Genomic DNA, 27,480 nt, shown 5'->3' with positions numbered 1-27,480 from the left:
CAAATTGGTCACAAAACCTCCTTTAACTCTCAGTAGTGTCCAGATTTGACAATAAATTAATGGCCACATTAACTAGAAGCCATTGCATCAGACAGCTTAGCTAAATTATGCTACAGTAACAAGTGACCTTAACATCTGAGTGGCTGACAACAACATGAATGGGATTCCCACTCACATTCACCATGAGTGTCTCTTCTCTGCATCTTCATGATAGGATCAAGGCTGAAGGAGAAGACCCCTTGCTGGGAAATGCCAATTTTGTAGCAGAAGGAAAGGAATGATGGAAGAACCATATCATGGCTCCTAAAGTCCCTTCTCAGAGGTGACACACATCACTTCCATTCACATGGTATTGGCCAAATCTGACACCACCGAGTTTAGAATTAAAAATCTCCTGTATAGTGAGACCAGTAAGGAGAGAATCAGTTGGGGTTGGTGGAAATAAATTATTTTTGATTAGTAATTTATCTTACCACAGGTATTTACAATTTTTGGTTTAAAAACTCACATGTTTCACTTTAATCAAAATAAAATTGACTTTAAACAAGCAATTCATGAAAAGCCCTGATTCTTGTCTAGAGAGCGGTCGCTTAGCTAGCTGTACACTAAAATCATGGCATTATCCCTCAATGTAGAGCGAATGTTGTTCCAGTGCTCTCAGAGAGAACAGTTCAGACCACTGGGAAAGACTCTGCTCGCTCGTTACTTTCCACCTCATAGGCATAAACTTCCATCACAGCCATGTGGTGATAAATTGTCCTAAGTCGGCTTATTTGTTTGCTCCTTCACTTAGCACAGATGAACATTGAAAACCCAAACTGCCTACAAGGAGCTCTAAGCCTTGTTCAGGATACAGATATGAAAATACTGGTAATACAATGGGATGTGTACTATCATGTTTTTAATGTGAGCACTTTGGGTTGACCTTGTTCACTCGTCTGTATCTCACTATCCCCTTCCTGCTATGGCCTAGTTGACGTATTTAGAAATGTTTGTTGATTTTTTTAATTATATGGCATTTTTATAAAGTAGTTAAATGTCCAAATATTCTACAGTGACACACTTTTATTTAAGCTCCATGCTAAATAATCATCTCATTCTATCTGCCCAGAGCATCTTTCTCTAGATTGACAGCTATTGTCTGTAGCACAAAGGAGTAGACAAATAACACAGACACATTATTGTAGAAGATGTCATTTCCCAAAGAAAATCCAATTCCAATTAGACCCATTTAGACAAGAATTCTGATTAAGGGAACCTAAAATTTCATAATTGTAAAAACCCCAATTACCAGCTAACATGTAAACATTTAGTGGTAAGAAAATACAACAACAACATGGAAAGTATAGAGCATCTTAAATCAAGGCAAAAGGTGAACCAGAAGTACCAGAGTAGAAGAAATCAGACTTACAGTGATGACATCTCCCTAAAGACCCTCCTTATTAGTCTGTGCACTAAGTCACTGAGTGATAATTGGGTTCCTCCTCTAGGTTAAATATTCCTCTCTCTGCAATACAGCTCTTCTTTCCTTCTCTTAACCTCTATTCAATTCTTGTGATTGACCAAGGCTGGTATTCCTTGAGTCAAGATAGATCTCAGGTACCATCTCCATAATCTGGGGAAGAAAGTACTTCCTTTCTTTTTCCCAAAGCTAACATTGCCTCAGAGTAGAGAAAGGGAAAAAAATGTATGCAAAAAACTCCTGAGAGCTGTTCCTATTACCCACTGGGAATAGCTCTAAGTCCTTTTTATGCAGCATCTCATCTTATCTTCTCAAGCCACCCATGGGAACTTTTTCATCTACATTTAACAATGAAAAAATTGTGTCCCAGGTAATGTCACATTACTAATGTCACATTACTAATAACTGGTGGAGCTAGGATTTGCACCTATGCAGACCTGAGAGCCCATACCCTTCATCATGTACCATACTGCCTTAATGGCAGCAAATATGGAAGAGAATGTAGTGATGGAAATTGCAGCATAGCAAATATCTTAAATATGCGTCAATGCAACATTCAATCTACAGATAGATACCAAGGAACTAGTTAGAAACTCCTGTACTATTATGTGGAACATCCACCTTTCCTCTCAAACAATGCCAGCTAGAACAACAACTAATCAAATGGGTTGAACAGAGGAAGAAATTAATAAATTTTACTTGGGTGAATTAACTCAACAATCTCAACAAGAACCAATCTAAAATATGGTATCCTAAAAGCTAAAATGTTTTCATAGCTAGTATAACAGCTTGATTTATGGTCAACAATTTGTTACATGTCGGCGGGGGGGGGGGGGAATTGTATCATACATAGTCACTATATCTCATGCATAGTCACTATAAGTTCATAATAGTATGAATTTTAGGCAAAAGCATTGTGGGAGATAAGTGTTACCTCTTAACTGGTAACTAAAGTGTTTAGTTTTAATACATATCATTTCTGTTCAAGTTGTAATTTGAGCAACACATGCTAGCAAATGTTAAAACAATAATTGTCTTATCTGATCAGTAAAAATATTTTGAAGAATCAAGTTTTTATTTATATTTTTAATCTATTATCAATAAGGAAGAAGACATAACAACACAATTATAACATTTAAAATTCATTTTCAGCAAATATAATTAAGAGATTTGTATTTCAAATATTATATATAATCCAAATATCTAAACCCACTTGTATTTATTCTTAAAAGAAAAAAGAAAGAAAAAGAGGTCAATTTATTTTTTTAATATATTTTATTGATTTTTTTACAGAGAGGAAGGGAGAGGGATAGAGAGTTGGAAACATCGATGAGAGAGAACATCGATCAGCTGCCTCCTGCACACCTCCTACTGGGGATATGCCCGCAACCAAGGTACATGCCCTTGACCAGAATCGAACCTGGGACCTCTCAGTCCGCAGGCCAACACTCTATCCACCGAGCCAAACTGGTTAGGGCAAAAGAGGTCAATTTCTAATTTCACAGAACATTGTGTGTACTTTGAAAGTATTGATTTTGCCTCTGACAGAGTTATTTCATTCCATTAGAAAATTATGGCTTAGAGGTTATTAAAAACATAGCAGAATATTACATGTGCATGATTGAATTTATTACTGAGCTTTCTCAATTGCATTCCCTCTAGATTTCCACTTTCCTTTATGTGGACTTCCAGACATGCCATTTTACAAAGTACAAATTTTGAAAAGAAATGTCAAGAAGAATTTTCAGAATCATTATTCAGTCCATTGGTATATTTCAAATTATATTATTTGCATATTCTAGAAATTAAAATAAATACAACTGAGAATTTTTACCTATGTTCATGAATCTATTCATGGAAGTATTCTAACTAGATAGTAGATGGCAAAATTCTTCAATGTTTACCTTGATTAGCAAGTATAAGTACCTCTAAGTTATTTGTATTTTCCAAATTAAATTAAAAGTGGAAACTTTTCTTTTTAGAGATTGTATTATCCTATCCCAAACATATTACATGGCATTCTTTAGAACAGGCAAAATGGAATAGTGAAAGGAAACTCAATTTTTCTTGGTCTGCTTAAATCTGGAAAAAGATAAGGCAGGGAGAAGTTAAGAACATCGTATGGGATAATTTATGTACACTTTTTAAGCTAGAGAGCACTATGCAAACTTAAAATATCTTTTAGTCTGAAATGTTGACATATTTTTCCTTTTTCGGCATCAAAAAAGACAAAGCATAACTCCTTAGAATTTTAGATCTGAACAGAATCTAAATGTTTTAGTCCTTCAAAAAAAAAGGGGGGCAGTGTGCTGTATATAGTATTGATGCCAGAAATGAAGTTTCTATTATTTTACTCACTTTTTACTTCATATACTCATTTTTATTATATTTCTATATTATATTTCTATATTGATTCTATATTGGCTCTTTCCTAATACACATATTTCTTTTTTCTCTTTTTTTAAAAAGATTCTTGTATGTGTCTTGACCTGGGATCTAACCCAAAACATTGGTGTATTGGGACAATGCTCTAACCAACTGAGCTACCCAGTCATGGCCAATACACACATTTCTTCACTGAATATGTCAGCCACTTCCTTGCTGATTTGAACATTTTTATAAAAGTGCAAAAAGAAAACATTTAAGGGTTTTTAATGGGGAAATGACATGCCCAATTTATGTTTTTAAAAGGACCGTCCACTGTATGGAGAATGGATTAGAAGTATGCAAGAGCAGATGCCAGAAGACACGTAGTATGGAAATGACATAGCTAGGATTAGCATGACAGAGCTGCTTCTGCCTGGTCCTGCTTCTGCAAGGCTGCACATCACAAAGAGGTTTCCTCTCCTCCATTTATTTCCACCTTGGATTCAATTATTGGCTCAACTTCTCTAACTTTTTAAAAAATATATTTTATTTATTTCAGAGAGGAAGGGAGAGGGAAAAATAGAAACATCAATGATTAGAGAGAATCATTGATCAGCTGCCTCCTGTAATCCCCCCCAAGTGGGCATCGAGCCCTCAACCCTGGCAGGTACCCTGACTGGGAATTGAACTCTGACCTCCTGGTTCATAGGTTGATGCTCAATCACTGAGCAACACCAGCTGGGCTCAACTTCTCTAACTTTCTTTGGGAAAGAAGTTGCATTATTAGGAACTGTCCTCTGTTTAGAACATGTTGACTAGAACAAAGTCACCTTTGATTGCTAATATATTTTGAGAAGAGACATACTAACAATTAAACACTAAACATTAATATGTCTTTTGTTTTTATTTTTTAAGAAGAATGAAAAATAATGTGAAAGTAAGAAAATAAACAACTTGATTTAAAAATGGGCCAAAAAACTCAACAGACACTTTATACCAAAGAAGATATACATACAAAAAGATGCCCCATATTACAGATCTACAGGGAAATGCAAATTAAAATAATGAGACACAACTACACATCTAATAGGATGGCCAAAATCCAGAACATTGATAACACCAAATGCTAGTGAGGATGTGGTGCAACAGGAACGCTCACATGTTTCTAGTGAGAATGTAAAACACCACTTGGGAAGACAGCCTGACTATTTCTTATAAAACTAAACATACTTTTACCATATGATCCAGCAACCATACTCCTCAGTGTTTATCCAAAGGAGTTGAAAACTATGTCCACACACAGGACTGCGTGCAGATGTTTGTAGGAGCTTTATTCAGAATTGCCAAAACTTGGAAGGAACCAAGATGTCTTTGTGGTATATTTAGACAATGGAATATTACTTAGTGCTGAGAGAGAAAGAGATACAGAGAGAGAGAAAAGAGGGCAAAAGCTACTGAGCCATAAAAAAGGACATGGAGAAAACTTAAATGTATATTATTGAGTGAAAGAAAACAATCTGAGAAGACTACATACTGGAGGAGCCGTTACGGGAGCTGGAACTGCTGATTAAACCTGATCAAGATGACAACCTCCCAAAAGCACCAAGACTTCGTGGCAGAGCCCATGGGGGAAAAGCCAGTGGGGAGCCTGGCCGGGATCAGTAAAGTCCTGGGCAAGAAGCTGGAGGAAAGGGGCTTTGACAAGGCTTACATGGTCCTTGGCCAGTTTCTGGTGCTAAAGAAAGATGAAGACCTCTTCCGGAATGGCTGAAGGACACATGTGGCGCCAATGCCAAGCAGTCCCGGGACTGCTTTGGGTGCCTTCGAGAGTGATGTGACGCCTTCTTGTGATGCTCTCTGGGGAGCCCCCAATCCCTAATTCTCACTCTTGCATGCATCTTCCTTCTCTTTCTCCTGCCAGTTTCAGGTCAATAATCAGCCTTGAGTCTCCAGAGTTTGCAGCTGAGTAGGGGCTACTCCCTTGTCCTCTACAAAGGAAATGATTGCTGTCTGCTCACCACCGATGTCCTCCGGGTCTTTGGGGGAGTTCTCTCCCCTCACCATTTCAACTTTTTTTGGAATTCTCACTCTTGCATGCATCTTCCTTCTCTTTCCCCTGCCAGTTTCAGGTCAATAATCAGCTTTTCTGAGTGGATTTCTGGTCCCTACCCTCACCCCTGGTCTGTTTAATGACATTTGGTTTCCCTTTTGGCAAAACAGTCACTGTCCATATAAAGTTTTTTAAATCAATAAAGTCAGTGGCCTCCCCCCCCCCCCCAAAAAAAAAAAAAAAGACTACATACTGTATGATATAAACTACATGACATTCTGGAAAAGGCAAAACTATGGAGACAATAAAAATATCAGTGATTACGGAGGAAGGGTGGTGTAGAGAATAGGCAGAAAACAGAGGACTTTTAGGGCAGTAAATATACCCTGTATGATATTATAACAATGGATATATGCCACTATATATTTGTCCAAACCCATGTAATGTACTACACCAATAATGAACCCTAAGGTAAACTATGAATTTGGGTGATTATGATGTGTCAATGTAGGTTCATCCTTAGTAAAAAATACACCACTCTGGTGAGTGGTATTGCTAATGAGGAAGCTATGCATATGTGGGCAGGGGGTACATGGGAAATCTCTGCATGTTTCTCTCAATTTTGTTGTAAACCTAAAACTACTCTTAAAAATAAAGTTTTTAATAAAAAGTAGTAATAATAAAAGGCTGTAATAATTACTATTTTTTAATAAAAACTAGTAATAATAAAAGGCTGTAATAATTACTATTTTTTAATAAAAACTAGTAATAACAAAAGACTGTAAAAACTAGTAATAATAAAAGGCTTAGAAACCTCTAAGCTTATGTGTCCCCTTGTGTTGCCTCAAGTGTTTTTGTACCCAAATATAAAGCAAACTATTGGGAACCCAGAAGATAACAACCCCTCCTAACTTCTATCTTCAAAAACTTAAACTCATTAAAGGGATTACTGGGTCATTTCAGAAAAAGAGACCAGGCAGGTAGGGGTTTTGAGATTGGAGAGGAAGAAGTAAGACTGCTTTTCTTGAAAAGCTGAGGATCCATAGCTAATGTCCACACAAATGTACCCACACACTCTCTCCCCAAAAGATGACAAGCCCTCTGATGTGTCTTAAAGGTGACCTGTAGAAGAGTGATGGGCATAGGATACTAAGAATCACATCAAAGGACACCTTAGGGAAAGACCTTGTGTGCAGTCTTGGAACAGAAGCGACAATGCTGCTATGTGGCTTAGGAAATAAGCAGTCAAAACTAAAGACTGATGAATGTACTGTTCCGACTGTGGAGGACTCTTAAAACCTTTAGGTGATCAGGGTGTTGGGGAAAGAGCCTTAGTAATGAATGAGACTGAATTTCTTGGCAGTCTACCAGGATAAGAGCTTGTAGAATAAATACTGAGTTTTTATAGTAACAATAATTGGTAGAAAAATTTCCTATATTTATGCCTTCCTTTTTCAGCCCAAGTTTAGATGACCAGACAGAACTCTTCCAGAAAACCATTAATCAATGTTATCAATTTAAGAAAGGTCTTCTATAAAACCATCAAGACATTTGATGTAGTGGTCACAGTAGAAATATGCCTTGTGTATACAATGAAGAGAATAAAGTATAATAAATTGCTCTCAGTTACACATAAAATCCAATCACTTTTTCTCACTCACCGTGGAACAAAATGAAAAAGGAATAAAATATAACAAGGTCAGGCTTTAGCCCGTTTGGCTCAGTGGATAGAGCATCGGCCTGCAATCTGAAAGGTCCCAGATTGGATTCCGGTCAAGGGCACATGCCCAGGTTGTGGCCTCTATCCCCAGTGGGGGACTTGCAGGAGGCAGCCCATCCATGATTCTTTCTCATCATGGATGTTTCTATCTCTCTCTCCCTCTTCCTTCTTCTCTGAAATCAATTAAAATATATATATTTTTTAAAAAGTCAGGCCTCCACTTCTAAAAGTATCTTGCGAATAGTACCTGGTAAAGATATAATGTACACTTACTAAACCAAGAGTCACCCTAAATGAATGCAGTTAACCCACAATGCAACTATGATTCAAGTATGTTTTTCTCCTTCTTTTGAATACAGAACTTAAGAAGTCTCCTGGGTCAATCTCATTGAAATATAATGTTAGGAGCAAAGTAGTTTAAAGTGTTCCAAGTGTTTTATAGATTCACTTTTGTTTAAAAAAAAAAAAAACTATAAATATCCACTCTCTCTTATACTTCCTGGATCTCTCTTCCATTTTCTCAAATCTATTACTTCCTGTTTTTACTTAAAATTTTTTCACTTGAGTATAAACTTTAAGATGTAAACACAAAGCTTTGAAAAATATTTTTTCTTTTTATACAATAAGGCAACTTCACCGCAGGTGGGCTGCCCAAACCCACCTCCTCTGCCCCCAACCCCACCCCCACAGTGAAGAAATTCTCCCACAACTTTACCTTGAATTGCTCCTTCACTGAAAGAAGATTACATGTGGATTTAACATATTTTAAGTTCCCTCAAAAAGGAAACCTATGTATCTGTGATGAATTAGTACATATACAGTATATGCCATCTCTGGTTTCCACAGAACCACTAGCCCAATCTCACAAATTCCAACGTCACAGAGCATTTCTCTTGACTTGATACCAACCACTTCTTAGAGGGAAAAATTGCAACACACAATTATAGGTTAGACTGATGGATAACCATGGACTGTCCCTGGAAAGAAAATAAAGAACATTTCTAACTCCATGCCGATAACCCTAGGCTTGATAAGAATTATACTAGGTACATATGAGGAGGACACAAATCCCCTAAGTTTTATGATTGGATATTTTTTTTTACAACTTTGAATACTAATTAGCCTCTGAAAACCTCGTAAGGTAAACTCCTTGGCAGGATAATCGCAGTCACCAAAAGAAAGAGTGTAAAAATTATTCATTGCTTAAAATGGTGCAGTTGTCCTCAGAAACTGCATTGATCACAAAGCAGTAGAGAATGTAGAACACAAATTAAATAGTAACCAAAAGACATGTCCTAGTAAGACTGTAGCTAAGACCCTAAGGGTCTCCTCTGATTTCCAATCTGTAGAATGGGCATAATACCTCCAAATCTTTCTATCTCACAGGCACATGACAAAATAGATATACAGATATATGCAAGGCTTTGTTCTTATTCACATTGAAGGCTCAGGTCCACTCTTTAGTTCATTAGTAACCGGTTTAGGTTGCAAACAGGTTATTTCTTTTTTTTTTTTTCTTTTTTAATCCTTACCTGAGGATATTTTTTTCTATTGATTTTTAGAGAGACAGAGAAGGAAGAGGGAGGGAAGGAGGGAGGGAGGGAGGGAGGCAAAGAGAGAACTATCAATGTGAGAAACACATTGATTGGCTGCCTTCTGCACACATCCTGACCTGGGCCAGGATGGGGCCTGCAACCCAGGTTCATGCCCTTGACCAGGAATTGAACCCAGACCTTTTGGTCCATGGGCCAATGCTCCAATCACCGAGCCAAACCAGCCAGGGCACAAACAGGTTACTTTTTGAGTTATTAAAGAAATCATACAAGGCATTCAAACCCTATCCTTGATTAAAGGATATGTTTTTATTAACTTCAGAGAGGAAGGGAGAGGGAGAGAGAGATAGAAACATCAATGATGAGAGAGAATCACTGATTGCTGCCTCCTTCATGCCCCACACTTGGGAATCAAGCCCACAACTTGGACATGTGCCCTGACCAGGAATCGAACCATGACCTCCTGATTCATAGGTCAACGCTCAACCACTGAGCCACACTGGCTGGGCTTCAATGACCTCTTTACACACATTTTACCAACTAGAATCATAAAATCACAAATTGTCTTTCATTTTCAACTGCAATTATATAGAAATCTACCCTGAAACCTTTCATTAGGATGTAATCATATTTCAAGATGTATATATGTATAAGTATTTCCTAGCTTAGTCTCTAAGAGGGCCTAGAGTCAATGACACATCAGTAGCAATGAGCATATCTGGCACCCGTAAATTGATTTCTAAATACTATTTTTCACTCAAAGGAACGGGGTTCTTGGGAGAAATGGTTGATTCAGAGACTAGAGTAGAAAAAATACAAGATAAACATAGAACATCTTGTTATTTCAGAAAGTAAGTAAGAAGTGCTCAAAAATATAATAAATAATTAGAACAGTTTGAGCATTAAAATAAGTAATGTAATCACCAGATTATAATCCATTGAATAAAATAAGAATAGGATTTCATGTTGAAATAAAAGAAGAAAAGGAGGGAGAGAAGGGAAGGAAAAAAAACTTTTTGACAATGGAATGCCAACTATTAACAGAGAAAAATGGTGTTAGAAAAATCCCAAATATTTTAAACATAGTAATAATAATAATAGCAATAATTGATGGGTGCATTTCTGAGAAAGCTAGGAAAAAGCCAGTTCTCTTCCTTTCTCCCTGGATTTAGAAGACGAAGCATGCAATCCTGGGAGTAGTTGGAAGTCATATTGAAACATTGTGTGGTGTCTAACAGCCTTTTCAGTTCTCAACCTTGAGATAAAGATGAAAACAAAACGACAGAATAGGAAAATGGACACTTGATGCCTTTTTTGAGTTGGTGAATCAAACCAACCTTAAGCCTGCCCTAACTTAGGACTTGCAGTCACATAAGTCATTGAATGGGCTGTATTCCTTACCTTAGTCCTTTAACTTACTGGTACAGACTTGTGATCTCAAAGTTTAAGTGTGTCTTTTTACAAATTTCGTTTCTATGGCATAATTCAATGGACTCACTCTAAGATCTAGTCAACATCACTACATAGACATTAGATTTTTCAAGCTTCAGTCTCATTATTTGTTAGATGGTTTTGAATATAATAAACAACCACAAGTCCATGGAAATACAAAATGCAAATACTGAAATCGCCATAAGTCTCTGAGATGAGATGACCTAGTTAATGACAGCAAAAGTGACTGTGTCAAAATATGATTCTAAATAGTGTCCCTAAATCCCAGTAACATAGACAAAGATCCCTTCCTTCTTCCCCAATGAAGATTCTCCTACAGAAATACATACCAAAACTATACCTAAATGTGGATTTGAAGTTGAAAGGAGGTCATTCCAGAGGGTGTGTGTGTGTGGGTGTGTGTGTGTGTGTGTGTGTGTGTGTGTGTGTGTGTGTGTGTGTTGCTTTAGTGTGGAAGAGAATAGGAAGTATATCAGTGGTATTCAGATATTTTCCAACAGTTAGAATCTGCTCTGAAATGACCTCACAATTTCACCTCCCGTGTTTTTCCTTCTTTTTATCTCTCATCTCTTATTCTTCTGTACTGCATATTCTTTTTTTCCTTAATCTATGATGCTCTTTGAATTATTTCACAGTTTTCATAATTTTCCTTGAAGATTTTGGTCCTTGGAGCACATGGATTCTTTCAGTGCCAATTAATAAATATGTCATCAGCACAAATTATCCTTCTTGGCTTAATAAAAAGACAAGTAATAGAATATGAGAATGATCTAACTGGGAATTAAGAATCATTGAAGAATGGAAGAACAAATAAATCATGAAAATTATTTATATATCCAGCCTAAAATCCTGACTCAGATAATCTGTTGCTAATAAGGATAAATTAATTTATTGTATAAATTTAACCAGCAAGAGATAGATCTCCAAAAAGGAAGGAAGGAAGGAAGGAAGGAAGGAAGGAAGGAAGGAAGGAAGGAAGGAAGGAAGGAAGGAAGAGAGGGAGGGAGGGAGGAAGGAAGATGGATAGATAGCAGGTTAGCCTTTACATTTTAAAAACACATTTTTCTTTCAATACCAACAAAGAGAAAATTCTTACCCCATTCTTTTGATTAGCTTATTCTGTTAAAACAAACGAAGTAGGCCATGTTTTGAACAACTTTAATTGAAAAGCTTCTCTAGATAAAGAAATTAACCCCCAAAATAAGAATTTGCTGGTTTTTATATTTATTTTTGTCTTGTTTTTGTCTTTCTCCCATTTTTTTCACAATTACATTAAATTTTATCGCTTTCTTAGCACAACAGGATAGTTTCAATATTTTTTCACCACAGATTTTTTTTCATTTTATTTTTTAATTAAACTTATTGGAGTAACGTGAGTTAATAAGTTATATGGGTTTCAAGCGTACAGTTCTATGATGTTGCATTGTGTGCCCCTCTTTGTCTTTAAAAGCTCTTATTTCCAAACTCAGCTCAAAAGAAACTAAAGAACAATAAAAAACTATCTCATTGTATGTTTAGTAAATATGTTAAATTATGTTCAAGCAAAACACAACTTCACATTTTTAATACAAACTTTATGATTTCAAGGAACATGGAAAATGTCCATTTGATTTCATTAAACTCAATAAAAATATATGGAGATCCCAAAATACTTCAAGTACTCTGCTACATTGAATGCCTAGTATATTTACCTTTATTATCAGATCTCTGAAATAAAAGAATTGACGATTAAACTAATCAACATAGCCTTTGGTTTTCTCATCTATAAAACAAGGTAGCTAGGTTAAGATTGTTCCTTTGCTAAAAAAAAACAACAACAAACAAACAAAAAAACACTTGACTAACATTAGTGTCTTCTCATTTTCAGGTAAGCAATGATACTGCTACAGCCTGCAATGTGGATGGTAAATATCACACATATTTTATAAATTCTGAAAAATAAGGCTGTCAGCAGTGGCATAGTTTTGAATCTTCCAAACACCCCCCAAAAAAATGAAAGAGGGGGAGAGAGGGGAAAAGGGAGAGAGAAAGGAAGGGTGAGTGGGCAGCTAAATAGCAAAACCCAAACGACTGACAATACTTACAGCAAAAGTAGATGACAAGATGTTCCCATAAATCCCAAAAGGAAAGCATGTGAGGACGAGTCACCAACATCCACAAGAGACATGCATGTTACCAGCATCTGGGTGGGGAGGAGTAGGAGGTAGTAACAGAGTAGATGGGGAATCTGAGAATAGGAAAGTCCTCCAAAAAGCCAATAAACATTCATTGGAAAGCACTGCAGCCCAATTTGAGAATGGAGGCTGAAACTGGCAAAGTTTTTAAATCTAAAACAAGTGGAGAGAAAGAAGTATCCGGTAAACTTTGAAGAGAGATCTTTTGAACTTTCAGAAGTGATCAGCTGGAGCTGTCTTCCAAGGACGAGCTCTTGGAATATTGTTTTCCTGAGTAGAAAAGAAGCTGGATGGCATTAAATGTAACAACACAAAAAGTTAAGAAACTGCTGTGAGTAGATCAAATTGGGCAGGATAGTGACAATATAGTATCATATTAATTTTAACATACAGGAATAAACAAACCCTGATGATCTAGAATGCAACATGGAATTTCTTTTTCCCTTGTTCCTTGGGCCCAGCTTCTGTAAATTGGTAGTAATAGAATTTCACCTGCTTTATAAGTAGCACTTTTTGAGATGGATAAGATGTTATCTCTGACAGTGGTGTGCCACAGAAATAGAAAACAAACAAATCAAATTTTTAAAAAAACCCTCTAATTTTTTCATTGTTGGGTGAAATGTGGTGGGTTTCTTTCTGCCAAATATCAACCTACAAAAAAAACCAGGATTGAGTCTGAAGTTCTTAAAGCAACAATTTTGATGAAACTGAATTACTATGGGTATTTTAGATATCTTTAGTGAACTTTCCTGCCAACTCTAAGGAATACCCCAATGCTGTTGATGACTAATAAATTCTAGCTTGGTTTTTCTCCTATAAGTAATACCTCAGGAAATACAGTTCAAATGCTAGCAAAAAACAAATTATATGTGTTTCTAAGTTATATAAATCTCTGACCTTGTTCATATCCCCTTTATAAATTAATCAGATATTGAGGTAAATGCCTACCTAAGGTAGCCTAAATACAATGCCACACCTTTCTCATTACCCTCACTAATTTCCCTTACTTACCTTTAGGAATATAAAATAAACAAGCAAAAATAACCCAGAAAATAATCTCCAGTAATATTGTTTTCCTGAGTAGAAAAGAAGCTGGATGGCATTAAATGTAACAACACAAAAAGTTAAAAACCTGTTAAGGATTTGGTATATTGTGCCTGATTTGGGCTACAGAGTACTATTTTGGCTTAATTTGCTCATCCTGGCTTTCAAATCTGAGGAAAGGAAGCAGAAGAAAGATCAGATTCTTTCATTCTCTTTGGTCCAGCTTTAGGCAAGCAATTTTAATATCGCCCCAGTGGCAGAATAGAAATTATTTTCCTGGGCCTGTGATTATGCAATCAAATTTGGAATAAATGCAAACTAACCATATTATTTTTTAAGCACTGTTTGCAACCTAATGGAATTTACTGGAGCAAATTTTAAGCAGTAAGTTTGAAATAGCAGTTTATTTTCAGAAATGCATTTCATGCAAATTTTCAAAACTACATTTAAAGTAAAGCACATCAGACTTATTAAATTATCTGCATGAGGGCTAGAACAAGGAAACCCTGGAAGTGAGTTTCATTTCCTTCTACTTCTCTCCATCTCATATCCTTTCCTTTCACTCTTATTGACAAGCTCTCAAAACCCCACTGTTCCTTCTCTGTAGGGTGGTAATTGCCATATGAAGCAGGATTTCTGATTTGAATAGAAGAGGCATTACAAATGCCAGGGCCAAGCTTATAGTGTGGCAGTGGCCAGCATCTGCACTTTTATTTTTTACTAGAGGCCCGGTGCATGAAATTAGTGCATGGGGGGGTCCCCTCAGTCCAGCCTGCACCCTCTCCAATCCAGGGCCCTTGGGGGATGTCCAATCCCAGGGATCAGGCCTAAACCAGCAGTTGGACATCCCTCTCACAATCCTGGACCACTGGCTCCTAATTGCTCACCTGCCTGCCTGCCTGCCTGGTCGCCCCTAACTGCACCCCCGCTGCTGACCTGATCTCCCCTCACTCCCTCTGCATGCCGGCCTGATCGCCCCTAACTGCCCCCGGCTGCTGGTCAGGTCGCCCCCAACTGTCCCCTCCCTGCTGGCCTGGTGGCTCCTAACTCCCCCCTCCCCCACCAGCCTGGACACCCTTTACTGCCCCCTCCTGCTGTGCCTCCCCCTGCTGGCCTGGTCACCTCCAACTGCCCCCCTCTGCTGGCCTGGTTGCCCCTAACTCCCCCCTGTGCCGGCCTGGTTGCCCCTAACTCCCCCCTTTGCCGGCCTGGTCACCCCCAACTTCCCTCCCTGCTGTCCTGGTTGCCCCTAACTGCCCCCCCGCTGCCGGCCTGGTCGGCCCAAGCAGCCTGCTGTTCAGTTGTTTGGTCGTCCCTCACTAATCCCCCTGCCAGCCAGGTCGCCCCATGTAGACTGCTTGTTCAATCGTTTGGTCATCCCTCACTAACCCCCCTGCTGGCCTAATTGTAGGCAGCCATCTTGTGAGGGTGTGAGATTTAATTTGCATATTACTTCACTATTATACAGTACTAGAGGCCTGATGCACAAAGATTCATGCAAGAATGGGCCTTCCTTTCCCTGGCTGCTGGCACCGCCTTCGCTCTGGCCGGAGCTGCCTTTCCACTCCGGCCCAGAGCTGCCTTTCCGCCTTCCCACGCTGCCCAGAGGCCCCAAGTGGCTGGAGTGGTGCAGAATGCCTGTGTCGTCACCATAGCAACAACGCAAGTGTCCCATCCCACCCCAGGCTGCTAGGTGCCTGCGTATGCAAATTAACCCACCATCTTTGTTGGGTTAATTTGCATACTCACTCCTGATTGGCTGGTGGGCGTCACAGAGGTATGTTCAATTAGCATGTTACTCTTTTATTAGGTAGGTAACTTTTTTAAATGTATCTTTATTGTTGGGAGTATTACAGATGTCCCCCATTTTTCCCCATTGCTCCCTCCACCCTGTTCCCAGCCCCACCCATTTTTTCCCAGTGGCTTTTCTCTACCTCAGAGCCAGAAATTCTCATAGTTTCTACTCTTTGACCAAGGAAGTAGAGACTCTTGCCTAATTATTGATATTATGTAAGAGAAGTAGCATAGCAAGATTTAAGTGGAAGGGAAAAGAATAAACATTAATGGGAGACTGGGAAACCCAAGCTAACTAAAGTGGAAATTCATCTCCAGTATACTTGCATAGGTGAAAATAAGCAGATATAGGGTAAACTGGAACCTTGGTGAATGAGTAGCATGATGAGTAATGGTTGTTCACTTACTGGGAAAAATAAATCTTCCTACTGGAGGAGAAATCCAAAGCCTTGAGGCAAAGTGGATTTAGGAGATACAAGGAGAGCTAGGCACCAATCAGAGATAGGGCAGAGGAGTTTTACCCTGGGCATCTTAAAGGCATAATGCAACCTCCTGGTTGAAGAAATGTATATATAATCAGCTTTGTACTCAAAGGGCATGGAAGTGAAGTGGAATTGTACAGTCGGCTGGCACCAATAGTCTATAGCTTAAGAGAGAAAATAAGACTGGTGACTTAAGATTAAAGAATTATCCATAGTGAGTTGGTGGTGGAGTGTGAAGAGGTGATATCATCAGCAATATATATTAAAGAAAGAAGGACAGAGGACATCTCTATGAAGACCAGGAGTAGGCACTGAGCTAGGAAAGGGGCAAAAGAAGGATTTGGGGATGAAAAATAGAAGCCAGAACAAACAGTGTAGATAATTAAAGAAAAGAAAGAATTTCAAGGGGGAAAAAAAAAATGTGTAGGCAACAGTGTCAACAGCCAGAGAGAAATGAGTGGAATAAGGACTATTAAATGATGCTAGGTAGAGCAACGTGGAAGCACTGATGAACATTCACTGTGTAGGCTCAGTCGAATAGTAGGAGAAGAAGATTAAGCACGAAACGTAAGTCACTCAGTGGCCATTAGAGGAAGTAGAGAATCAAATGATAGTTCAAGGAAGGAGCAATGTCAAGCGAAGATTTTTCTTAAGGAAGAGAAGACTCAAAAGAGAAAGTAGATCTATCTCCTCCTCTGGCTCTGAAGATGGTGAAAATGAGCATATGTGGGCAAGAAGTGTTTTGACCAAAGATCCCTCCAGAAAAAGAACAGAGAAAATTAACTCCACCTCTAAAGTAACAGATGTTGGCTCCTCTTCTAGACAGATTTGTTCCGGAATGAAGATGGTTCTCCAAATACTCCCCACTCCATTCCACCCCACCCCACTCCCATCCTGGAGACACTATTTGTTTCTAGCAGTTTCCCACCCACAGGGTTTCACCCTTTCCTGCACAAAGCCTGGTGGTAAGACCCATTCCCCTTCCTGTTTTCAACTGAACCATCTATTTGCCTATAAATCAGGGATTCTTAACTTCTGCACTATTGTCACAAGGAACCCAGTAATTTTTGGTGGGGTGGAGGTGGGGGTTGGGATAGGGGTTCCCCTGCATTATGGAATGATTGGTGGCATCCCTGGCCCCATTAGATGTCAGTATCATGCTCTCCTACAGTCCTAACAATAAAAAATATCTCCAGATATTGCCAAATGTTCTTCCAAGGCAAATACCATACCCCCACATCGAGCATCACTGCTGTAGACACTTCTGTCCCCTGAGTCTCCCTAAAGGCCAATACAGACACTCTCTCCCACCCTGTTTCTCTCACACTGCCTGTTTCTGAAACAAATGAATGGCACTTTTCCCTTTTCAATAATATATCACTACAGGTAAAAACTGAAAAAAGCTTAACAAATATAATCCTGACAACATTTCAGTTTCAAGAATGCTAAAAACGTGGCCATGCCCCCAGATTCCAGAGAAGCATGAAGGTAATGACAGCTGAAATTCCCATGCCCCCTTTCTGGGCTTTTTTCTTAGTTAAACGTGGGATGTGGCTGCATCCAGTTATGGGGAGACTGGATCCCAGACCCATCGCTTGATTCATAGTCCTGCTGAATACAGACATAGATTGCACAGCCATTAGATCTGGTAGGTTGGCTTCTTTATTTCATTGTCAGGTTTTGGCTCCATGGTCATGACTTTTTGCCAAAAATCAGTGAAGTTTATGTGCAGTTTGTCTTATTCTGCAGGGCCCCTCACACCTATCCTTGAAATAGACAGTTTTACCCAGATTTCATTTACTGACCTTGCACCATAGAGATTTATGATTCCGAGCCTGAGACCTTAACCTTCTCCCAGCCCCTCGGTGGGGAATAGCACCTCCCATTCCACCCTAAGGCTCCCTCCTTGTCTGCCAGGCTGCCTCGCAGGAACCTGCACTCACTCCTTTAGTCCTCGAGGTATACAGCCCTCTTCCCAGTCCCATTCTTCCCTGCCCTTTTTATTTGCCTAAAACATCTTTTTATTGGATTACTGGAGGCCCAGTGCATGAAATTTGCACATGGGGAGGAGGGGTTCCCTAAGCCCAGCCTGTACCCTCTCCAATCCAGGGCCCTTGGAGGATGTCTCACTGCCGGCAGTCGGACATCCCTCTCACAATCCTGGACTGCTGGCTCCTAGTCGCTCACATGCCTGCCTGCCTGGTCACCCCTAACTGCCCCCCCCAACTGGCCTGATTGCCCCTCACTGCCTCTGTGTGCCTACCTGATCACCCCTAACTGCCCCCCGCCCCGCTGGCCTGATCACCTCTCACTGCCTCTGTGTGCCTGCCTGATCACCCCTAACTGCCCCCCTCTGCCAGCCAGGTTGCCCCCAACTGCCCCCTCCCTGCCAACCTGGTCGCTCCTAACTGACCCCACCCACCAGCCTGGTCACCCCTTACTGCCCCCCCCTGCTGGCCTGGTCACCTCCAACTGCCCCCCTCTGCCGGCCTGGTTGCCCCTAACTCCCCCCTGTGCTGGCCTGGCCGCCCCTAATTCTCCCCTCTGCTGGCCTGGTCACCCCCAACTTCCCTCCCTGCTGGCCTGGTCACCCCCAACTGTCCCCCCCCACCGGCCTGGTCAGCTCAAGCAGCCTGCTGTTCAGTCATTTGGTCATCCCTCACTAACCCCCCTTCCGGCCTGGTCACCCCATGCAGCCTCCTTGTTCAGTCGTTTTGTCATCCCTCACTAACCCCCCTGACACCCACGCAGCCTGCTTATTCAGTCGTTTGGTCATCCCTCACTAACCCCCCTGGTAGTAGGCACCCATCTTGTGAGGGTGTGGGGGTCAATTTGCATATTACCTCTTTATTATATAGGATTAAGATTAGTTTGAGATGTTAGACTTCAAAAAATTCTTCTCACAATCCAAGCAGCACTGTGGGTCTTTAACTTATTTGAAGGCAAGAGATGACAAATATACCTTGAGTCCAATAAATTATTAATAAACTAGAGGCCCAATGCACAAAATTCGTGCAAGGGGTTCGACCCTCACAGCCATGGTAGCTTGCCTCAGCCCTCGTCCAGAAGGTCATCTGGTCTAATTAGCATATTACACTTTTATTATTATAGAGGCCCGTTGCATGAAGATTTGTGCAATAGGCCTTCCTTCACCTGGCTGCCAGCACCCGTTTTCTTCTGGGACCCGGGACCCAGGCCTTCTCTCTGGCCGCCACCTTCCATCTTCGCTCTGGCCGGAGCCTTCAGTGTTCGCTCTGGCCAGAGCCTTCAGTCTTCTCCACTCCAGCCAGAGTGCCGCTCCTGTAGCTCCCTCCACTCCCCACCCTCCCCCTTATAGCAGGCGTCCCACCCCGCCGGCCGCTCCGTCCCTGCATATGCAAATTAACCCGCCATCTTTGTTGGGTTAATTTGCATACTCACTCCTGATTGGCTGGTGGGTGTTGCAGAGGTACAGTCAATTTGCATATTTATCTTTTATTAGTGTAGATTCTGATGGATTACACTAATTTTACCTACTTTTCAAAAGCCTCTCTGAGTCATTCTTTATGTCCTTTAACTCATCCCTCTGAAAAAGTGGTTCTTTATCATGCTAAGCCATTTACACAGGTAGCAAAACTAACTGGTAATTTACTTGATTTAGGGGTACATTCCTGATCTTCTGACCAGTGACGGCATTAAAAGCACTTGCTTCTAAACTGACTGTCTTTTTCTTTTTGAAAATGTAAATGTGTATCTCTTTGGAATCCTCTCTTTGAATGGCTTAATTGGTTGAAATATAAAGTGAAATCGATTGGCCCTACCAAAAGGAAATAAGTATGATCTCAGTCTCTTCCTCATGTTTCTATCATCTTGAGGATGGTTACTATTTCTCAAAAGCAGTCTCTCCTTAGCAACACTCTCTAATTGCCTCTCACTCGGTTCAATCAACATGCCTGTAAATATTTTGTTTTCAGCCCTCTACCCTCACATAAGTACCCAGAAGGATGAATGCCTATTTCCCAACCACTCTCTGGCTAATTCATTTAGTATCTGCTCCAAAACATAAGCAGACACTTTCCCAAAGGCTTTCATTTAAAATCCTTTCCAAATCCTACCATTTCTCCTCTCAAAGTATATAGCCTAACGCAGCCACTGTTCTAGCATGTGCCTAACTTGCTTTTTAAAAAAAGAAAGAAAAGAAAAAAAGGCCCAAAAGTGTCAATACAAGAGTCTAGGAAATCCATCATTTTACCAATGACTGACAATGCACACATACAATGAGCCTAGCCCCTTCCTTGAGCGAAGACTCTTAAGAATCTGAAGCCAAAACTGGTTTGGCTCAGTGGATAGAGCATTGGCCTGCGGACTGAAAGGTCCCAGGTTCGATTCCGGTCAAGGGCATATACCTTGGTTGCGGACACATCCCCAGTAGGGGGTGTGCAGGAGGCAGCTGATCGATGTTTCTAGCTTTCGATCCCTCTCCCTTCCTCTCTGTAAAAAATCAATAAAATATATATTAAAAAAAAAAAAAAAGAATCTGAAGGATGTACACACCGAACTGATGTACTCATGCCATGGATAAAACTGACAGGAGAGAGATGACAAATATACCTTGAGTCCAATAAATTATTAATAAACTAGAGGCCCAATGCACAAAATTCGTGCAAGGGGCTCGACCCTCACAGCCGTGGCAGCTTGCCTCGGCCCTCGTCCAGAAGGTCGTCTGGTCTAATTTTACAATCTGTCCTTTTTGGCATCTTAAAACTTCCTGCACTCTCCTCCTTTGGTAAGCGCATTGTTTGTTAGGGCTGCCATAACAAAGTACCCCAGACTGAGTGGCTTAAGCATTATTTTAGATTATTTTATTCCCTAACCTACAAGATAAATTATCTTTTCCAACCCTTATATTTGTTCCATTATTGAAAACTCAATAAATAACGGTATCTATAACTCTTGGTTTGTACCCAAACTTATTATTTAACTGACCTAGGAAGGTTGATTAAAATTCCATTTGGTGTTATAATTTAAAAACAAGTGAGATAACACCTCTAAGAATACATATACATCCACTTTTTTGAGTCATTTGGAAGGATTATAGAAATAAATGAAATTCATAATAAAAACAGTTCAAGTGAGAATTGAACTGTGGGTGTGTGGGGAGTGAGTAGAAGAGAGCAAGTGATAAATCGGGAAAGGAGAAGGGCATCTCTTTTTAGGCCCAGAAAAATAACATAGGAAACTGGGGAACAGTGTAGGAAGGGTTTTCTCCTATTTCTTTCCTCCCACAGGAAATCACTAATACTTTCTGAGAAAAGGGATAAGCTGTCCAGTTTTTACCCATTAGTGAAATAGCAATTTCCAGACTTAAGCATATTAGTGAGCACTGCCCTTTATAACAGCTCCAAAAATTTCTGCTTAGAAAGAAAACACTCGACAATAATCCCCATTGTTTCTAAGTAGACTCACCCTATTTTAAATGCAACTCCAAAAATGGGACTTCTAAAGAACAGCAAGCAGATTAATATAGAGAATTCTGAGACCCTGCTAAAAACACTCCAGTGCAATGGAATCTTTATCCAGACCTAACTGAAGCAAAATGGGCAGCATGCAGAAATGTATGCTTTTTCAAGAGCATTTTGAACTTGAATATGTAACACGCCAGCCTTTTTGAGAACCTTTGGTAGAACCCACTGAGTGAAGCTATTCTGTGCTTCCATTTTCCCCTTTACCCTCTTCTGAATGTGACCACTAGAAACTGATTCAGCTCATAACAGATCTGTTCTGGCAACCTTAAATCCTGAGCTACAATTTAAAAGGCCATGGAGGAAGAAGCTGAGATATCTCCCTTCCACCCTTTCTCCCCCCCATACAGGGCCTTACTCCCTGGGTATCTCCAGAATTAGCGTGTAAACCCAATGATCAGAGCATACAGATATAGATTTGATGTGGTAAAACCCCAGATTGACTCCCAAGCCAACTTCCATCTCTATAATTTAACTACTTCCCTCTAAGTCATTTTCCCTAGGTCAGGGTGAAAAAACATTGAGATCTCTAGTTCAATCACCACTTCTGATTCAAAGGAGGAAATAATGGCATTAAAAGTCAAAAGCTATTTACAGAGCTTCTGATCTCATCTGCCCTCGAGTAGTATGTGATTCTTTATGTACAATAGTTCTGTTTTTCATAACGACGTCAAAGAAGCAGGTTCTGATCTGTTTGACTATTTTGGAGTTATTATATAACCTTTTATCATTATTTAGGGATCTCTTCCTACATTTAAATATGCAAAAACAATAAAGAAATTCCATTGTTGACTCCCATGAAATAGCACACATTCAATACAATATCATGCTGAAATTTAGGGATGGGTTTGTTAGTCTCTATGTGTATGTGTTGTAGCCTTAATGAAAACACCCCTACGTGATTAAAAAGAACATCTAATTTTTGTTACCATTTTGTATGCAAGGCTCTAGGATCTCTTTCCTGTTTCTGTTTTAGGATCTCTACTTCCCACACTTGCTAACTCAGTTTGCATCATTTTTCTCATGTGCGTGGGGTATGAGTCCTACCAGGTTAGCATTCTGACAGCTAGAAGACTAATCACTATGTAACACATCCATACGTTTCTTGCCTCATAATTAAGATCCATATTTTTGAGATCCATGGAACCTCAAGACCCCTCAAATGCCAAGTAACATTAAATATCTCTTGTGCTCTTCTTTCCCAGTGTTAGGGGCTGAATTGTGTGTCCTCCAAAGTTCAGATGTTTGAGTCCTAAGCCCCAGTACCTATATTTGTGACTATATTTGGAGATAGAATTCTTACAGGGGTAATTGGTTAAAATGAGGTCATTAAGCTGAGCCCTAATTCATATGATTAATGTTCTTATTGGGAGAGGAAATTTGGACACTGACACGTACAGAGGAAAGATGATGTGAAGACACAGAGAGATAGTCATCAACAGAGGCCTAGAACAGATCCTTTCCTCGTGGCCCTCAGAAGGAACCAGTCCTGCAGACACCCTAATCTCGGACTTTTAGTCTCCAGACCTGTGAGAAAATAAATTTCTGTTGCTTAAGCCATTCAGTCTGGGGTACTTTGTTATGGCAGCCCTAACAAACAATGCGCTTACCAAAGGAGGAGAGTGCAGGAAGTTTTAAGATGCCAAAAAGGACAGATTGTAAAACAGTAGGAAATGGGGAAGTTCATTAAGATGACAAGTGGGAGCCAACAGGTTACATAAGAGTACAACTGTTATGCACTCCCCATAAAGGAAAGGATTAATTTTAGCTCCTGCTGGACCATGCAAAAAGTGTTGATTAAAGAAAATTACCTCTCCTATCCCAGGTTTTCAAAAAAACATAGACCACTGAGACATATGAAGATAGAAAATAGCAAAGAGAAACCTGCCATCTTGGAAGTATATTAGTGTATTGAGTTAAAATAAGTAATCCTAACATTTGAATACATAAGGTATAATACAAAGATGTAAGCCTTTCAAGCTACACAGTGGCAAATTCTAGGATTCCTTTATAATGCTGAAAAAAAGTCTCACTTACTGGCTTACTCACTAGAAAATGGTAGTAAAAACAGTCCTTAAGATTACTGTAGCACAGAGCAATTTAGGTTGGTAAGAAATAGATTGCAATTAAATTTATAGAATCATTGATAATGGATTTTTCCCAATATACTTCTTTAATACCTATAAATTTCCTCCTAATAAACACTGATATATAAGTGGCAAATTGAAACAAGTCATTAAGCAGTTGTGGTTCACTATTTACTCATTGTAAAATGGAAAAATATATGGGTTATAAAAACATAAATATCTGAAATAACAAGATTGAACTTTTTATCTTCCCTGAGAGAAGCCATCAGAAATGGCACAATCGAAGAGCATACAGTATGTAAGTGACTTTATTTTCGCTCTGATCATCCTCATTGCATCATCCTGCTCACGAAGGTAGAGAAACGCACCATATAATGTTTCACAAAGAGAAAGCCTTTTTCTGTCTTTCATGTCATAGAGAAGACTGAACTCTCCCCATTGCACATTGTGCTTTTGTCTTAAACGTTAAGACAGAAAAACCCTCCCCTTGCTTTTTCATCCATGAGCCAGAATATTGAGTTGATTACCCTGCAAGCACACCCTTTGCCAAGGTTTACCATTATTTTTCATTAGTTTCAATTCTAGAGGGAAGGAGATAGAGCCTATGTAGATGATGGATGGGGTTAAGGCCCAAGGACTAACACAGTTGTATAAGTAGCTACTGCTGGGTGATCTATGGACACATTGGAGTAATACGTGCTAAAAGTGAGGAGGCAGCATGGAGCAGTTGGCAGGACCACATGCAGCCTAAATTACATCATTCATTTAATAGGTCTAACATATGGCAGCTATTAGATCTCCACAACAAATGTAAGACTAACCAACATTCTGATCGAAAAGGAGCTTCCATTCTTAATTTTTTTATAAAAGGCCTCCGTCCAAGATGCTGCCAATTCCAACACAATAACCACATACTAGTATATTTCTAAATGTAATAATAATATGGACTTTGACAAGAAATTAACTGTTCCACAGAATAATATATAAAGCATTAAATGTTCTTGTTTTTGTCCTTTACAAATGTTTAAAGGAGCTGTGTAGGGATCCAATTGGGTAATTAATGATTTTAAGTAGCAACTGAATTCTGTAATATATATCAGCTCATAATTATTTTCAGAATAAAAGATACAAATGCTCTATATTGAAGTTGACCTTTGTTTAAAGCAGGTGAAACATATCTTCAATTATGTCATTTTCCAATTAATCTCATTTTTTGTGTTGCAAAAAACATAGAAAGCTCCAGTGATGTTTTGGAGACCTAATTTTGCCCTTGTTCTACACAATTTTCAAAGAGTTACCCTAATCAGGAAAAAAGAGAGAGAGTAAATGAGCAAGATACAACCACTTTTGGTGCATAATCTTTGGAAATGGTTTTTATCATACTTACATGTAAAAAACACTCCTCTACCAGCTCTTCTGGTGAGCTACCTTAAAATTCCAGGTCCTCTGGGAACACCCCAGAAGGAAAGGGCTAGGATTGATAGATAAATACAAAACAACTTTGCACCAAAACACAAACAGGGACCCAAAAGTTAGTTAATTCCTCATTGCCCACCTCTGAATTCTATGCTTCATCTATGTGCAATTCTCCCTCATCCCTATAATTTAATTCCATCCAGCTGACTTCTCCCTCCCATCCTACCTCCTTTTTACCAATTGTCTAAAGGTTTATAATGCACCCTACAAAATATCGTTCTTCTATCCAGAAATATCCAACATTTTAAACTTTTTTAAGGATGTCATTTCTCTACCCAATATCCATTTACCTTTTTCCAAATGGCATTACCCCCATTTTTCTCTGGGAAACCAACTTCTTCCCCATTCTGTCCAAGTGCTTATAGTGGAGTTAACTCAACTCCTCTCTCCAGGGGTGTGCTAGAAGTAAAGGGCAATCCATCAAAGAACAACATTCTACCATATAAAACCATATAGTAACATCCACTCTTTGTGGTAATGATGAGTTTAGAATGGACATGTGAACCCATCAGAGCCAATGAGATTCAAGGAGCTATTCTGGAACTACTGACAAAATCTGTCTTATTGGGCATAACATGGAAGGCTATACACCTGGAGTATTGATAGATATATTTCCAATATCTGAAACCTATATTAAACCTAAGATTGAAGCCACAGTGAATGATACAGAGCCAAGAGATGGTGTAAGACCATTATGAGATCTCTATATTACCATATACTGCTCACGTTACTATTTCATTATCTCAGGAGTGGAATTGTATATTCCTTGAGATCAAGTTCCTGGATGTTTCTTAGTACCTTCAACCATGTATAATCTAATTCTATACTTGCTCTACCAAAAGAGGTAAATTTAATAAATAACATGTACCTATCTGCTCTGCATTCCATTCACACCTCTAATTGAGATTAAACCTGAGAGATGTAAAGTGTTCTTCCCTCAGTGTACCTCCCACAATGTGAGCATCTCACCACACTGCATGTGATTCCAGAATTTAAAGAAACTTTTTATATACATTTATTGATTTTAGAGAGAGGAAGGGTAAGAGGGAGAAGAGGGAGAGAGAGAGGAAGTGGGGGAGAGAAAGAGAAACATTGACAGGCTGTGTCCTGCACCCTCCCCAATCAGGACCAAAGCCACAACCCGGCATAACCCCTGACCAGGAATTGAACCCATAACCTTTTGGTGCACTGTACGATGCTCCAACCAATGGAACCACACTGGCCAGGGCTGAAGAAACTTATAAAAATATAATACTGTCGCTGAACACAAGGCACCTACTATATATAGAAAATTTAAGAATGTTTCAACTGAAAATTTAAGAAAGTTGAGGGGTAATTTTCACTGTGAAATTTTGCCTTAAGTGTTGATTTTATGACCAAATCCCTGAATAATATGTGGCTCTCTTTTGTGTGACAAGCTAGTGCAGACCATGATCAGACAAAAATTCAGAGAAGAGACTGAGGTGATTCGAAGGGCTGTGGTAGGAGCTTGATTTGACAGTTCTCAATATCACATTTGTCTATTTCTCAGAACCTGAATTCTTTGTGTCCAAAAGCTCATTTGAAATGCCCAAAGTGCTGTTCCTATGAAAACAATTCCACTTTACCTCATTGAGAGAGAGCTAAGGACGTCTGACCATCTCTGATTGTCCTGAGTCCATGGGGTGGGGGAGGGTGGCACACAGAGAATTTCCAATACACATATGAGGATGTATAAACCTTTGTGTTCTTATAAGAAAATTTTTTTTGTCCTTTGTAGCAAGCCTTTAAGCTCCTCTGAGCCTTATTATTGTTCTGCCAAGGAGAGCTGATGAATCAGAACACAAGAACCTGAAAGTGCCAGTGCCTGGTATCAGAGTGAGACTAGAGGGGTATCAGGGCCTCAAACAGAGTTTGACCTTGTGGTTCATCAAGGCAGCTGGGCCACCAACAGCTTCACACAGATGCCTGTGTCCTAGCATGGTATATAAGCACAAAACACTCTTATATCCTCTAGCCTGACATAGAAGGAGAGGCAAGAGAGCTATCTGACCCAGAAGGGGCCGTGAAGACTGCTCAATGTAAAGAACGGAGAGGATGCGGAGGCCCACAGTGAGGACAGGTGTGAGAAGCTTCAGTCCGGAGACGCCAGTATGAGAAACTGTCTGCAGCTTCAAGGCCCCTGGTGCACAGGAATATAGGCATCGCACAGCCATTCCTCTCGCTGCATTCAGGCCCCAGGGCTTGGAGACCCCCTTTGAGGCTCAACTGGTTTCCCCTTCTTACCCTCCAACCCAAGAAATCTTGCTCTAATCGTGGGGGAAGCCCTGTTCTCTTCC

At 39.7% G+C, this 27,480-nt stretch overlaps 1 pseudogene; it reads left to right on the top strand.

The window, feature by feature from the left end:
• The first annotated feature begins 5,388 nt into the window (after positions 1–5,388).
• Positions 5,389–5,680, top strand: LOC103288723 (barrier-to-autointegration factor-like; annotated as a pseudogene).
• The last annotated feature ends 21,800 nt before the right edge of the window (positions 5,681–27,480 follow it).

Source organism: Eptesicus fuscus, chromosome 4 (assembly GCF_027574615.1).
Source record: "Eptesicus fuscus isolate TK198812 chromosome 4, DD_ASM_mEF_20220401, whole genome shotgun sequence".
In the NCBI taxonomy this organism is placed as follows: Eukaryota; Metazoa; Chordata; class Mammalia; order Chiroptera; family Vespertilionidae; genus Eptesicus; species Eptesicus fuscus.
The sequence above is the reverse complement of the archived record's forward strand: the minus strand, read 5'-3'. Positions and strand labels throughout refer to the sequence as shown.